General features: G+C 42.5%; 1 long non-coding RNA gene across 1 annotated transcript in view; it reads right to left on the reverse strand.

Moving 5' to 3' along the window:
• LOC143823123 (uncharacterized) overlaps positions 1-15,417 on the reverse strand; it is a 44,318-nt gene that overhangs the window by 3,121 nt on the left and 25,780 nt on the right. The window lies entirely within an intron of this gene.

Raw genomic sequence — 15,417 nt, forward strand, 5'->3', positions numbered from 1 at the left:
TTGCTTGTTCTGTTGGATCTGTTGGTCACTTTTGATATGGTTGTCCATGAACTGCTGTCAAGTAGGGGATGGCAGGAAAAGATGGTCTCCACCAATGTTGTCCATTAATTTTTCCAATGGATTCAATCCACTTATTGCATGGTTGCTAGACATAATGTATGGAAAATCTGCATTTATATATATACTCGGAACCCAGGGACAAATTCCTTACCAAGTTATTACCGAACTCATACCCCATTTCTGATTCTGACAAAATCACCTATCTGTTATCAGATGTCGACCGCTATATTTCATATAGGGTGGCACTTTTCGCTCTGCCAGGAAGATCCGAGCCAAAGCATATTTACAGGAGTCTCCACCTTGATGCACGATTTTTTCCTTATTACAACTTAGCAGCCCATGTTTACAATTTTATGTACACAATATTGGAGAAATTTTGTTTTATACATTTTTGTACCATATTGTTTTAATTATGCTTTGTAATAGCCTTTAATAAACGTTTTCGTATCATATCATATAAGTGCATGTATAGTATCAAATAGTTCTTTAATTGATCACAAATAACATAGAAAACACATATTTTAATTGTAAAATAATAGGTAAGGAAATAGAAAATCGGTTTTAAAAAGAGCTTAGTTTGTACAAGGACAATTGACATTTGATTCTGATGTTGACACAGAAGATTACAAAATCCCCTACAGATACAAATTATATTTCCTTAACTATATAAGATGGAAAAAGGGAGGGAAAATCAAAATATACAGCAATGGTTCTCAACAGCAAATATGCACCGAAGATAATATGTAATGTGTAAAGTTCAAAGGATATTGAATTGAATAAAAATACCGATAGAAAAAGCCCTTTGATACCACAGCTTTGCAGGGGAACACCAACCATGCCTCAGTCAGGACACTGAAACCAACATCAATTTTGACATAAAACTGGTGACAACTTTATAGATAACAGAGAGTTGCACAGCATGGGGTATCAGGATCCATCCATCTTGTGGCCAGCCTGCCTCAAGGTAGCCCCTGGAGATTCGCAGAAATGCCCAGGTCCATTGGGCAACTGCCAGGATACCTGGGCCCCCAATAGCCTGCTGGTCTTCATAGGGAGGGGGCAATAGTTGGGACCCATTGGTGCATGAGCCTCTGTCAGGTTCCCTTGATACTTGGAAGTGTGGCTCTGCCATCATGCCCCCTACTCTATGAGTGGTTGGGCCGCCTGACTAGGCTTGCCCACAGCCTTTTAGAGAAGCCCCTTCTATGGAACAGGCCAGCATGCATGCATTGTGTGCTCTGAAAATGGATCCACCCCATGCATAAAATCCCACTGATAACACATTCTACAACATTTAGCTTTAAAAAAAAAAAAAAACCACAACCAGAGAGGGCTAGGGCTGAATCTGCACGGAGCTTTTATTTGAATCCCAGGTCAATTCAATCCCTGCCATCTACACTGAATGCGATTTCGATTTTTTTTTTGGTGATTTAAATTTTCCCTCTGCAACAAGCATGATTGATCTGGAGTGACCCTACCTTTCCCCCATGATATCCTGGAGCGGATATAACCCTCGATATTTGAAAAATTGGTATAAGTAAAGGTGCAACTGTCTTGAGCCTCAAATGTCATAGAAAAGCCCTTAAAAAGGAAGCCCTAACTTCTCTCAGCAGAGATTTTCCTCTTGGATTTATTCCCCCTCCTCTGCTGTCTCCAATCCTCTCCCCCCCTTCAAGTAAAGAGACTCCTGCTGTGCTTGACTGCCCCCCCTTCTGAGCTTCCTTAATCATGTGCAGAACACTTTCTGTTTGAATGGGGGGGGAGGAAATAGAGGAAGACTTGAGTTCAAATCAATCTGAATTCAGGAGGACCCATAATGGAATAAACAAAGTAAGTTCAGAATCAGCCTAGGTGGGTAGCCTTGTTGCGGGAGCAGGGGGAGGAGAGGGAAAGAGGCAGCCTGACCCTGGCCAGCCCCCCAATGTTGTTCAATGCCACTCCCATTGGGGGTCCTTCAATGGCATGGGGTTCCCCTGTGACAGCAAATACATCTAGGGTGAGTCCCATTTACCCTTGCTTTGCAGGAGGACAATGATGACCCCCAACATTCTTTTGCATAAAAGTGGCCACAACTTTATTGATGACAGAGAGCTACACAGCATGGGGTATCAGGATTCAGGCTCCTTGTGGCCAACTAGGGGTACTGCATGATCCAGTGATGCATATTTCACTGAACAGAGTTCAAGTGTGATTCCATTGTTCACCAATGAACCTTCAGGGCATGTCACCCATTTGGGAAACCCCTCCAGATCCATCAATAAACCCCAGGGTTTCACAAAACCCTTGTAGAGAAAGCCTGCCTTAGCTGCTCGAGCAGGATGTGAGGCAGGCAATTCCTCCAAAACTGTTCAGATAGACAGACCAGGATAGGTAGAGTTGAAGGCAATGCTGCTAGAATTGGGAACAAGGGAGGGAATATACCCACAACCCGAGGCTCAGTAGTGGCTACCTGCTAGTCACATTATGTTGTTACAAGTATTGGTGCTTTACTGATATAGCTCATTCAAGGATAGAAAAGAAGTGAAAAACATTCACTTGTTTCCTCATGTCGCTATTTGGGGATAGGGGTAAAATGTCTGAACTAGTGAATGGGTTTAGACAGTAGTCCTCCAAGGTAGCAACCCATTGAAACATTCCCAGTAAGTAAAAAGGCCATAGATGGATGAATAGACTGATCTACCGAGTTAGCTGCAGGTATCAAATGGGCTTTTTTTTTTGATAATCCAGCATACATCAAAATGGTTTGTATGGCTAGAAGAAATATATATCCCTATGCAGGCAAGTTATTGATTTTGAGTGACTACAATGAGATGTAACGTAGGTGATTTGTTTCTTCCACCAACAGGAGGTCTATTGTCGACTCAAACAAAACTTTTTCCCCATCCTAAATCAATAACTTTCTATTGTTTCATTGCATTTCATTAAGTATAAATGATCACCTGAAATATCACCACCCAGAAAACTGCTGAAGCTGATATCCAAAAGTAATTTCTATTATCCCATTACTTCAGACATTTAGACTGTTAAGTTATTCTTTCTGATTGTATTAAGTTGTTATTGCCTCTTTATTGCCAGTAAAACAATATGTTTTCCAAGGCTCTCTATTATAATCTGCCAAAGGGACATCTGAATATGGAACAAGCAGTTTAGCAGTTTCCCCAAGAGAGTTTGGAGTAGTGCTGAGCCTGGTAAAATTCAAAACATCTGTATGCGCAAACATAAAATGTTGGAGGCAGTCGGCACAGCTGTGCAGCTATATAATATAGGCATCAATATTCATCTCTTCCGTACAAGAATCATTTTTAAATGAGATAACCACCCCCAGAAAATAAACTACACACACAAACACACATGTACACCATCTTCTCAATATACTTTAAATAAGAATTGGGTATAAAAATACTGGAGTCATGTAAGACAAAACCTACAAAACAATATGCTGGAGAAAATGGAGTCCATACTACGAAGTTATCTATGTAATGGGGTTATTTAAATTCTGTACTAATAATTGCTCTCAGATACATAAGCTGAAGGGCATGCCATCAATGATCTTGTGTGTAAGGCTGCCTTTGTAGTCATCACAGAAGTTTCAATTGCTACAAAATGTGATAGCCAGATCACTTTTAGGGGTCAGCCTCTTAAAACATAACACTCTAGTCCTATATCAATTGTAGTGCTTAGCTAATCCCTGTATGTCCAACTCAAAAGGTCCAATTCAGTCCAAGTTTCATTGCCAGACATGGCCTGGGCAATCCCTAGGAGGGCTAATGCCAGGGAAGGCATGACATCAGCAGCGGCACTACATCAATTTCTAAGAAAAGCTGAAAGTGACATAGGACAGTTCTAGGAATTATCAAAAAACCTCTTTGGTAAAAATCTAGAATTTCTAGCAGTTCTTACAGTTACCTATATTGCTTCTAGATTTTTTCATAAGTGATGTAGCAGAATAACTGATATCACCATTTAAAAAATTCTCCTGTCACCATGAGGCACAATGGTGGGCAGTTAGATGTGCTTTTGGGAGGCCTTTCACCATAGCTAGAAGCCTGGTACTCCAATTGATACCTTGAAAGCCCTTCATGGCCTTCGGCTCTCATGTTTATTTTTATTGTACCATATTTCCCGGATGGTCCCATATACCTCAGAGATCCTTCTCCTTGACTGTTTACGCACTGGAGGTTTCATGCCGGGCGCAGGCTGGAGTTTTAGTTGTGGCAGGTTGCCCCACCTCTTCCTGCACCCACACGGAGGAGCATTTGGCCCAGTGCACCTCATCCTCCCCTGATTTGTGCTCCTGCATGGGAGCTGAGGCAGTAAAGTTCCTAGCACGTAAATGGTCCTTGAGATGCACTCTCTTGGAATCACAGAGATCATGGGCTTTCTCTGTTGTAATAGCAGTCCTTTGAAATGGTGTATCAGAGTGGGTATTTCTTTAATGGCCACAATTAGGGAGGGGTAAAATAGTGGGCCTTTTCGCACAGGGATCTTTGTTGCAAATTGTTTGCAGAATGAAAAATCACCATTTAAAATAGTGGAATTCGTCGTTATGCATACCTGCCTTTGTAGTGGAATCAGTTGCGTTTTTTAGCGTTTCCCACAGGCTTCCGGTCTCGGCAGAAATCGCTAGAAAGGAAGCGCTATTGCCAAGCTCGTCCCGCCCCTGGCCGTCAAGCAGCCAATGGGCAGTCGTTAGCATGCTCCCAAACAGCCCCTTTCCCTTTAAGAAAGGTTTTTTTAAAAAAAAACGACCCATAGCAACGAATCTAGGTAGATTCGTTGCTACGGAGAGACCCATCCAGCTGCCTAATGTGAGCTGTCGTTTGATTGTATGATCGTTTGCACGCTGCCTCGAGTGATAAAAAAAAAATCCCCCCCCCCTCACGGGCCCGATTTTCGGCTGAATTTATTTGTAAAAAATAAAAGGGACTTTATTTCAGCAAACGGGCTTTTCAGTGGTTTGTGCTTAGTGACTAAAGGTGAAGGACTGAAGCCAGGGAAGGCTTTAAACAGAAAGAGGCTCGCCGGTGCGTTTATCCCCGCTCGCTCGGAGAAAAAAAAATGGCGATGGCTTCGCCGGAAGTTTGGAGGAGAGAGCCAGGGGGAGGGACTTTGAAGAACCAGCAACAATGGTAACGCACAGGTCTTTAGCGCTACTGTTGCAGATTGGTTGCAGGAGTGTATCGCTATCCGGAGGGTGAATCCACTTTTCTGGATTCCCCTGAAAGCGCCACAACGAAGCGCTTTTTGCTGATTGGTTTCAGGATTGTTGCAGATTGTCTACGACGTCGTGGGTTATGGCAAATTAGTAGCGTTTCCAAATAGCAACCATTGTGCTACTTTGAAGCCGTGCGAAATGGCCCAGTGTTTTCTTTCTGACAGCTTTTACTAGATGATGAACAGTTCTGGTTGATTTAAGAGAGGTTTTTTTTTTTAATATCCTACTTTTCACTAACTGAAGGAGTCTCAAAGTGACTTACAATTCCCTTCCCTCACTCGCCCCACAACAGGCAATCTGAGGTAGTTGGGGCTAAGAGAGTTCTGGCAGGACTGTTTTGTGAGAACAGAACTATCAGGACTGTGACAAGCCTGAGGTCCACATTGGCTGCATGTGGAGTAGCAGGGAATCAAACTTAGCTCACCAGAAGACAAAACACCACTCTTAATCATTACACCAAGTGCTTTAGTTTTTTTTTTAATCTTTCTGTTTTTATGTTGTAATGGACCAATCTCTCAACACTAGTCTCTCTATTGTCGCAAACCTGACACAGTCCACCTTGTGTATGTAGCACACACAACCCTCCCAAATGGTATAAAACTCCTTGTCTTGGCAAGCCAAATTCGCACTCTGGATTTTGGGACCCACTCCAAAATGCCCTGTCACCTCGCTCTGCCTCTCTGCCTTCCTCAAGTTCAGTAAATAGCTCCTTCCATTGACCTTCTCCCCAAATTCTGTTCATTTCCCCTTATTTTCCCATCTCAGATAGCCTGTTAGGGTGTCTGATGTATGTCTACGTCTGTTTTTATTTTACTTTATTTAAAGACTACTTATTTTATTTTACTATATCTGTTGTCTGCCTCGAGTTCCTAAGGGTTCAATTACCAGGTTGTTGTTGTTAGGTGCAAAGTCATGTCCAACCCATCGCGACCCCATGGACAATGATCCTCCAGGCCTTCCTGTCCTCTACCGTTCCTCGAAGTCCATTTAAGTTTGCACCGACTGCAAATTACCAGGTGAATTCCCAGGCAATTTGATCCTTTGCTAAAGGTTACCTGACCTCTCACAAGGCACTCCCCCTTCACATGTTCTCCTGGCATGCATTTCAGGTAACACAGCAAGCCAGATATTTACCCTGGATTCTATAGGCTGATCCTGCATTGAACAGGGGGTTGGACTACATGGTCTGTATGGCCGCTTTCAGTTCTATGACTCTCAGTAAAAATATCTAATTGGTTGGCTCCAACCAGCATTTGGAATGGTAAGAAAGACAGGCAGGAGTCTCCTTTGGACATCCACAATGTTATGCTGGCAATCACAGGACTGGCACCAATTACAAGCCATGTGGCTATAGCATCACTATCTGAGGTTGTAGTAAAGATGAGAATAGAGAGAGATTAAGCTAGTAAGCTAGCTGGATCCAACCCAATAGTTAAAGGCCCAGGAGACAGTCAAAGGTGGAAAAGGGGTGAAGAAGGGGAACAATCCATGTCAAAATTGGAGTTGGGTGACAATGGTGTGAAAACTAAATTTGAGTCCGATGGCACCTTCAAGACCAACAAAATTGATTCAAGGTGTTAGCTTTCATGTGCATGCACACTTCCTCAGACAATGATGTAAAAAGTGGGAGAAACGTAACTTACCCTGAAATGAGATGACATACCCATCTGTGCAAAGAAGAAAATTTGCAAGCAGGGTCACTTACCTCTTTTCAATTAGTTTATTCCTTATCAATCCCCAGTGGGAACATCTTGCATTTCCTACTGTTTAACAAAATGCACAAGTCTTACCATTCAGGGATTTCTAATTCCTGGTGTCGCTACATGGACAAAGGCAATGGCAAAGCACCTCTGCTCATCTCTTGCCTTGAATACCTCTTGGTTGTGCTCCTCAAGAGTTAATTGCAACCTGATGGTACATTCTTCTTCTTCATACCATATAGGAGAAACTGTATATATTTTAATATGCTGTTGAGAAGCCATGTAGCCATATTGAGAAATTCCATGTCTGAAATCTGATTGTGGAACCTGGGTTTTAAATTGCCAGAAAAGTTCACAGATGCATAATAATAAAGTCTGCATACATCCACTCCTCCTCAGCTGCATAGTTTTAGAATGTCATTACCTTCTACAAGCATTTGTAAAATTAACAACCTCCATGAGATGGTAATCTTGGTTACAAGGTTTCATAGCCTCTTATGATTTAAAGGCCATGATACTACATAAAACCCTACAAAAAAACAGTGTAATAACATAAAAATAGCTTTAGAAGGTCAAACGTTGATTTGTGATGGGATGTTTCATCATGACTGATTCTCTGAGTGTCACACGGTCACTTTTCAAAATTCCTAATAGCAGCAATGACGACTATATTTAGAGTTACCCTGAATCACTCTGTAACATTGCTGTATCTTGGCTACCTGAGCATTGTAGCTGAAATGTACTGCTCCTCTGCAGGATGAAATACTGCAGGATGAAATCAACTCAGCAGCTGATCCAGTTAAATCATATTGGCATTCTGTGCATCTAATACATTTTTTTTATCTCAGTCTTCTTCCATAGAACTTAATATACATGGGTCTTCCTTAATTTGTCTTCAGAAAAAAAAAACCTTGCAGGTAGGTTAAGTAATAGAAAAAGAGTTTTTATATCCCCACATTTTACTATCTGAAGAAGGCTCAGTGTGGCTTATAATTGCCTAGTCTACCTCTTCCCACACTAACCCTCTGAAATAGGTGGGGCTGAGAGAGCTCTAAGTGAACTATGACAGGCCTAAGGTCATCCATGAAGATTTCATGTGGAGGAGTGGGGAATTAAACCCAATTCTCCAGGTTAGAGTCTACACTCTTACTACACCACACTGGCAAGATTCATGGTAGAATTGATATTTGAGCCTCCCCGATTCTACTATTTGAATCTTGGGATGACACTTGTAGCTAACATTACACCTGTATATAAGTTCTCATCTGCCCAATTGCTCTCCTGATACTGGGATTCTTCTTCTAGCAACATTTTCTCGAGAAGGAAAAGACTGTCTCTCTGCCTATACCCCCAAAAGAGCACTACGCTCTGCCACCACCAACTGACTAGTCATCCCTGGCCCCAAAGAAGCACATCAGTCTTCAACAAGGGCCAGAGCTTTTTCTCTCCTGCCCCCCACCTGGTGGAACAAGCCCCCTGAAGAGACCAGGGCCTTGCCTGAACTCCCACCATTTCGCAGGGCCTGCAAAAGGGAGTTCCTCTACCAACCAAATCTCCCCTCAGACATCCCCTCCATGGCCTGATCCAGACTGACCTCTTTGGGGGGCCTTATCTAAATTGCTGTTTCTGTTATGTTGAGGTTGATCATGTCCATTGAAACTGTGTTGATTCAGAACCACTGTTGGATTATTGTTCATGTTACTTTTGACTATGTTATATGTTTAGGCCTTTCGATGTATCACCCCGTGATGTTATATGTAAACTGCCCTGAGCTGTAAGGGAGGGCGGTATAAAAATCTAATAAATCTTTTCCCTCTTAATAAAACAGTAAGGGGTGTTGGGGTGGGCTCAGTCTGTGATGAGGAAGGGCAACAATTGGTCCCATGGCCCTAGACTGACAAGTGGAGGGGCCATTCGGAAGGTGCAAAGTGCCTTCCGATTGGCCCCTCACCAGGACAGACCAAAATTCCATCCAGCCAGGGGCAATCTGGATAAATGGCTGCCAGTCTGCCCCTGACCACCAAAGGGAGAGGAGGTCAGTAGGGCTGCAAAGGGGGATGAGAACAGAGGCTTGGACAGGCTGCACCAGCCCTTTTCGCCCCAGGGCTGTCCTAACTGTCATGTCCAACTGTAAATTGCCTCAGAACCCTGACAGAGCTGGCAGGAGGCTGGTGTGTGTGCTCCCTCCCCCTCCCTTCAGGCCTGCTGCAAAGGAGCCTCTGTCAGGCCCTGACTGAGGGGAGGGAGGCATTACCAAGAGCAATGCAGGGGAGCCTGAGGGCATTCCTTTTGAGGGGGGGGGAGACTTTCCCCTTCTGCCAAACAGTTGCTTGACCGGGAAGCCACAGAAAAGCCCCTTCTCACTTAAAATACTGCTCTGGCCGGGGGTTAGACACAGCCAAGCCATGTTTCTTTCTTCTTTGCAACTCTCTGCAGGTTTGAGGCCACTGCACAGCGTTATTCTGCTGATGAAACTGGGTTTTTTGCCTCCTGTTTCATCTGCACAACAACCCTGTGCAGTAGCCCTCAAGTCTTTCAATTCAACAACAACCTGTGTTGGAGGCCTTAAATGTTTCTTCTCTACCACAACCCTCTCGAAAGTAGCCCTTTCTGCCTGGGGAGCTGATCTTTATACTCTGCAGGTGAGCTGTAATTTCAGGAGCTCTCCAGGCCCCACCTGGAGGTTAGCTACCCCAGGGTTAGAAATATTCCTGGAGGTTTGGAGTTGGGACTTCAAAATCGTACAATGCCTCAGAGTCCAGCCTTCAAATGAGCCATTTTTGCCTGCAGTTGGGAGGGAGTGGTGCAGGAGTGTCCCTCCTGGCATATGGGCTATGGCCAACCCTTACCAGCAACTGTTTGTATTCTGGGGCGCAGACAGGCAGACCAGCATCAGTCCTGTGAGTCTGGAAAGTGCAGGAAGATCTAAATAAATACTTACGTCCTGAAACTGTAAATAGTGAGAGGGAGAGGAAGGGAAGATGATTGGAAAATGCTTTGAGACACCTGAGGCCTGCTGGGTCACTGTGGCCCATTCCCAGTTCTCTGACCACTCACAACCCCACATACCTCACAGGTTGACTATTGTGGAGAGACAAATGGAAAAGGTGTTTGTGAACCGCTTTGAGACTCCTTTGGGTAGTAAGCAATAGGGTACAAAAATCCGTTCTTCTAAGGAGCAACCATGAAAAAGAAGCATGTGGGCACATAACATTTTATCAACAGTGAAAAAATGGAAAAGAAGGAACAGGTTGGACACCTGTGTACTGTGACTACCCCATGTGTATTAGGGCAGAGGGGCATTTCGGTGTCTGTGGCCTAATTTACTCAATAAGGGAAATGACACAGAACTGGGGGGAATTGGTTGCCATGTAATCTTCCCCTAAGAAGAGTCTCCAGTCTGATTTTCCCTTCACATATCTGAAGACATGGCTCTGGAAAGCTCATCTGTAACCACTATGCCAAAATTCCCAAACGTCAGCCCTCTCCCACACTCAACTAACATTCCAAACCACAGGTTCTTGACACCCATATCTCCACACCCATGGCCTCATTTGCCACCATGCCACCGCAACCTCCCACACAACACACATTCAACCCCATGCCTTTACTGACTGGACAACTCCTCCCCTTCCTCTTCCCACTGCCAAGCTCTAGCGCCCATTGTATTCTTGGTACAATGGGCTTTGCCCCTAGTAAATAAATAATTTGGGTTACCAATCTCAAGGTGTGGCCTGGAAATCTCCCGGAATTGGAGGTCATCAGCAGAGATCAACTCCCCAGGGAAAAATGGCTGTTATGAAGGGGGGGATCTGCAATGACAACTCATCTCCAGGTTCCTGGAGAAGGGCTGCTTGGGAGGGGGGAACTCTGTAGCACTGTACCCCAGAGAGGTTGTAGGATGTGCATCTCCAGTTGGGACAATGGGATTTACTGGAATTGCTAGTCATTTCCAGTCTGCAGAGATCAGTCCCCTGGGAGAAAATGAATATTTGGGAGGTGGGACTCTCTGGCTTTGAATTCCAAAGGGGAAACTGTGCCAATTCACTTTCAGGTTCATGTGTATGTATTTAAAGCATTTATGTGCCTTCTCTCAAGGTGGGTCACAGGATAAAACAACAAAATGAAATTATTAAAATTACAGGACAATGAAAACTTCAATAAAAATACCTAAGGATAAAACAGCAACATTTAAACAAAATTTCAGTGACAGCATTGAGGTTTGAAAAATAACAAATGCCAGTTTAAGTTAGCATTTCAATATAAATATTTAGATTTTCTTTCCAGAGGGAGACAGCAGTAATCTTAAAATATGTCAGTGTTTCACATATAAGATTTAAGAACATATTTGGGTGATAATGTCTTGCACTAGAGATATGTCTTGGGCTAGAGATATGAGATTTAAGAACATATTCTGCTGATAATGTCTTGTGTCAGACTAACCTTAACTCTTTTTTAAAGGGTGTAACCATGTTGGTCTGAAGTAGCACAAGAAAAATAGAGTCCGATAGCACCTTTAAGACCAACAAAGATTTATTCAAGGCATGAGCTTTTGAGTGCAGACTAAATGAAGAACCATCATAATTGTGGAGATATGAGGCAAAAGCAAATTATGGCAAATTAGTAAACTGTGTCACAATATCCAAATTCAGCCGTGCGATGCCATATGATAATTCTTTGCCAAAACAGCCATTCAGTCCTTTTGACTTCAGCTGCAATTCAAAAAACATTGGAGAAATAAAACATTGGAGAAATAAAACTGTCTATGTTAATAATTAATGGCAGGCACTTTCCCAGTTGTTACTGGCCCCATCCATCTCCACCCAGGTGTGGAAACATCTCTGCAAGTGACAGGCTGTGCCTGCAAGTATCTTGTCCTGAGACCAGAGAGTTAAATTCAAAATTACATTACATATTACTAACATCAAAGGGACACTACAGAAATGCGAGTTATTACTAATTTTTCAGTCCTGTAGGGAAACACTTCAACCTTCCAGGACATTCAGTAAGGGACCTCAAAGTAGCTGTTCTATTACAAAGGAACTTCAAGAACAGACTAGAAAGGGAGATTGCAGCAATGTAAGTTATTACTAATTGCTTTTATAAGAAAGTTATTTCATTGCTAGATCAGGGGAATGCTGTGGATATAGTTTATCTTGAATTCAGTAAGCTTTTGATAAGGTTCCATGTGATATTCTTGTTGACAAGTTGGTATAATACACAAACAAAGCCAATACAGGGATGACCATGAACCATCTGAAAGAAGCGGTCATTGACAGAGACAAATGAAGAAAACTTTCCTATAGAATCGCTGAGGGTCGGACACGACTGAAAAGATATCATCATCAAAATACAGTATGGATCCTACTACTGTTAGGTAGGTCAATAACTGGTTGACAGGTCACTCCCGTAGGTTTCTTCATCCTCTTGTAGAAGAAGTGGAGTGCTTCAGGAACCTCTCCTGGGCAGTGTGTTGTTCAACATATTCATAAATGATTTGGATGAAGGAATAGAATGGTTGCTTATTAAATTTACAGATGGTATTAAACTGGAAGGCATAGCAAATACAGCAGAAGATAGAATCAGAATACAGGATGATCATGACAGGCTGAAAAACTGGGCTAAAATTGACTTCAATAGCGATAAATGTAAAGTTCTGCATTTATCCTGGAAAAATCCAAAGCATCCTTATAGGATGTGGGAGACTTGGCTTGTCAGTAGTATGTGTGAAAAGGATCTAGGGGGATTTCACCTATAGCATCCCAGGAAACAGCTAAACGAACCTGAGAGAACCCCAAAGTCCATGAACACAGGGAGGTCCATGCAGGTTTGAGGTTTGTGATGCCTTCCCCAACCCCCCACAAACCTCCATTTTACAGGTTCATGCACATCTCTAGACCATACATGGAACATGAGTCAGTGGTGTGGCTCAGTGGCTAAAAAGGCAAATAGGATTTTGGCCTGTATCAAAAGAAGTATAGTGTCCAGATTGCAGGGGGTAATGGTACTACTTTACTCTGCTCTGGTTAGACCTCACTTAGAATACTCTGTTAAGTTTTGGGCACCACAATTGAAGAAGGATGTAGACAAACTGGAGTGCATCCAGAGGAGGACAATGAAATGGTAAGTGTTTTGGAGACCAAGATGTATAAACAGAGCTTGGTCTGTTTATCCTTGAGAGAAGAAGACTAAGAGGTGATATGATAGCCATCTTCAAGTACTTAAAGGGCTGTCACATAGAGGATGGAGAGGAGTTGTTTTCTGTTGCCCCAAAGGATAATTAATTCTAAAATATTTTTTGGCTAAACCTCAGGAAGAAATTCCTGACAGTTCGAGCGGTTCCTTAGTGGAGCAGACGTCTTTGGGAGGTTGAAGCTTCTACTTCCTTGGAAGATTTTAAGCAGATGCTAGATAGCCACCTCACAGAAATACTGATTCTGTGAATTTAGGCAGATTGTAAGTGGCTAGTCAGAAGGAATTATTTCCATGCTTGGCTCTCGTGGCCTTTTCTTTTATGCCCAGGAAAATGCTGATTACCACTTTGGGGTCAGAAGGCAAATTTCCTCCAGGCCAGACTAACCATAGATTCTGGGTTTTGAGGGAGGCATCATCTGGAATTGAGGTCACTGTGGGTGGGCAGGTAGTTGTGAATTTCCTGCATTCTACAGGGGGTTGGACTAGATGACCCTGGAGGAATCATTCAACTCTATGATTCTATGATATCGCAACTGTCATATATAAATGATCCAGACATTGCTAAGGAAATGTTGGTGCACTCTACAAACAACTTAATATGGCCTATAGTTTTTTTTCCTGCAGACCTGTAAAATTTAAATCAGCACAAAATTCTGTTCATAGTGTCTTAACATTGGGATATATATATGGCTATGGTAGTGCCTGCTATAGTGGAACATTTCAGAAGAGTTCTGAAACTACAAAGTGGAAGTCATTTAGGCCCTTCCTCAACAGATACTATATACCTAAAAAATAATTTTTAAGAAACCCATGGGGAAATTGGGAAGCAAAAGAAGCCAAATGCTTGAAGGCAAATCCATATGTTTATGCTGACAGTCAGTAATTCAAGATACCAAATGCAAGCAGGGAAACAGTTTAGCAGCATGTAGAGATAAGCCCAGTGGATGCCCTTACCAATACATTGCCAAAACAAACAGCAGATTTGGAAGCCATATAACAAGAAATGCCCCTTGAATTGCTCCCCTGTATCACCCAATTATAAGGAGGATTCTACTGATTGATACCGTATCCTCCTGCCTTGAAAAGTTTGCACTTCTCTTATCTAGCTAATAGTTGTATGAAATAAGACATTTAGGGTATATCCTACTGAGCCAAGAATGCATAACATACTTAGCCATTATGGTTTCCTATGGTCATGTATATGTTACATGAGTAGTGCATGGTTTCCCTGTCTTTGACCGTTTACGCACTGGGAACTTCACTGCCCCAGCTCCTGTACAGGAACACAAATCGGGGATGGGTGAGGTGCACCAGGCCAAATGCCCCCCCATGTGAGTGCAGGAAGAGGTGGGACAACCTGCCACAACTAAAATTCCAGCCTGCAGCCCGGCATGAAACCTCCAGTGCATAAACGGTCTTAGTCATGCACATTTTCAATTGGTGGCTGAAGTTTCCAAAGTTTAACTCATGAATATCTCACAATTTAGGACTGTCAACCTCCAGATGAGGTATAAAGACCTTCTAGAATAATAATTTATCTCCAGAATACATTTCCTGGAGAAAATGGCTTCTTTGGAGGCCACTCCAAATCCACTCTCCCCAGGCTCCACCCCCAACCCAATGAGGGGTTGCAATTCACCATCAAGATTTGCCTCATTTTTAAGTAGGTAAGATTTGCATCCCACCCACTCCCATGAAATGGTAGGAATCTGAAGCTAGACAGAACATGCTTTGCCTATTTTCTGCATTTCCAAGCCAAACTGTATGGAGCTTTAATTTGTCCATAATGCGGAAGGCTTTTAAATGCTAATCTAAACACAAGACATTAATTATGAATTACATCTGTGTTTATTGCTTCTTTTGCAATTGGCTTGGAAAAAAAGATACTTTAAAATAATACATTTTAAAAATGGCTAAATAATTTATTTTAAGGAAAAGAAGCTGTGTTGTAAAAAAAAGAAGCCTGCAGATTCAGGGAGAGTATTTTTTGTGTAAAGAAAATGACATTTTACCTAGCAAGGAACACTGAAATTATTGTTAGCAGTATTCCAGACCCCTTTTCATCAACATTCCAGGAGCACAATGTTGTTGTAACTCTTCCAAAACTCTATAGTCGGTCTGTGGCTAGTAAATAGTTCATGCTTAATTAATCTCATCTAATTTTTGCTTTCCCAGTGAACAACTCATAGGAGCATTTCTCAGAAAAAGAAGTATCTTAATATAGGAACTCCTGTAAGTATGGCTGTA

The sequence above is a fragment of the Paroedura picta genome, chromosome 13, assembly GCF_049243985.1.
Source record: "Paroedura picta isolate Pp20150507F chromosome 13, Ppicta_v3.0, whole genome shotgun sequence".
NCBI classification, from domain to species: domain Eukaryota; kingdom Metazoa; phylum Chordata; class Lepidosauria; order Squamata; family Gekkonidae; genus Paroedura; species Paroedura picta.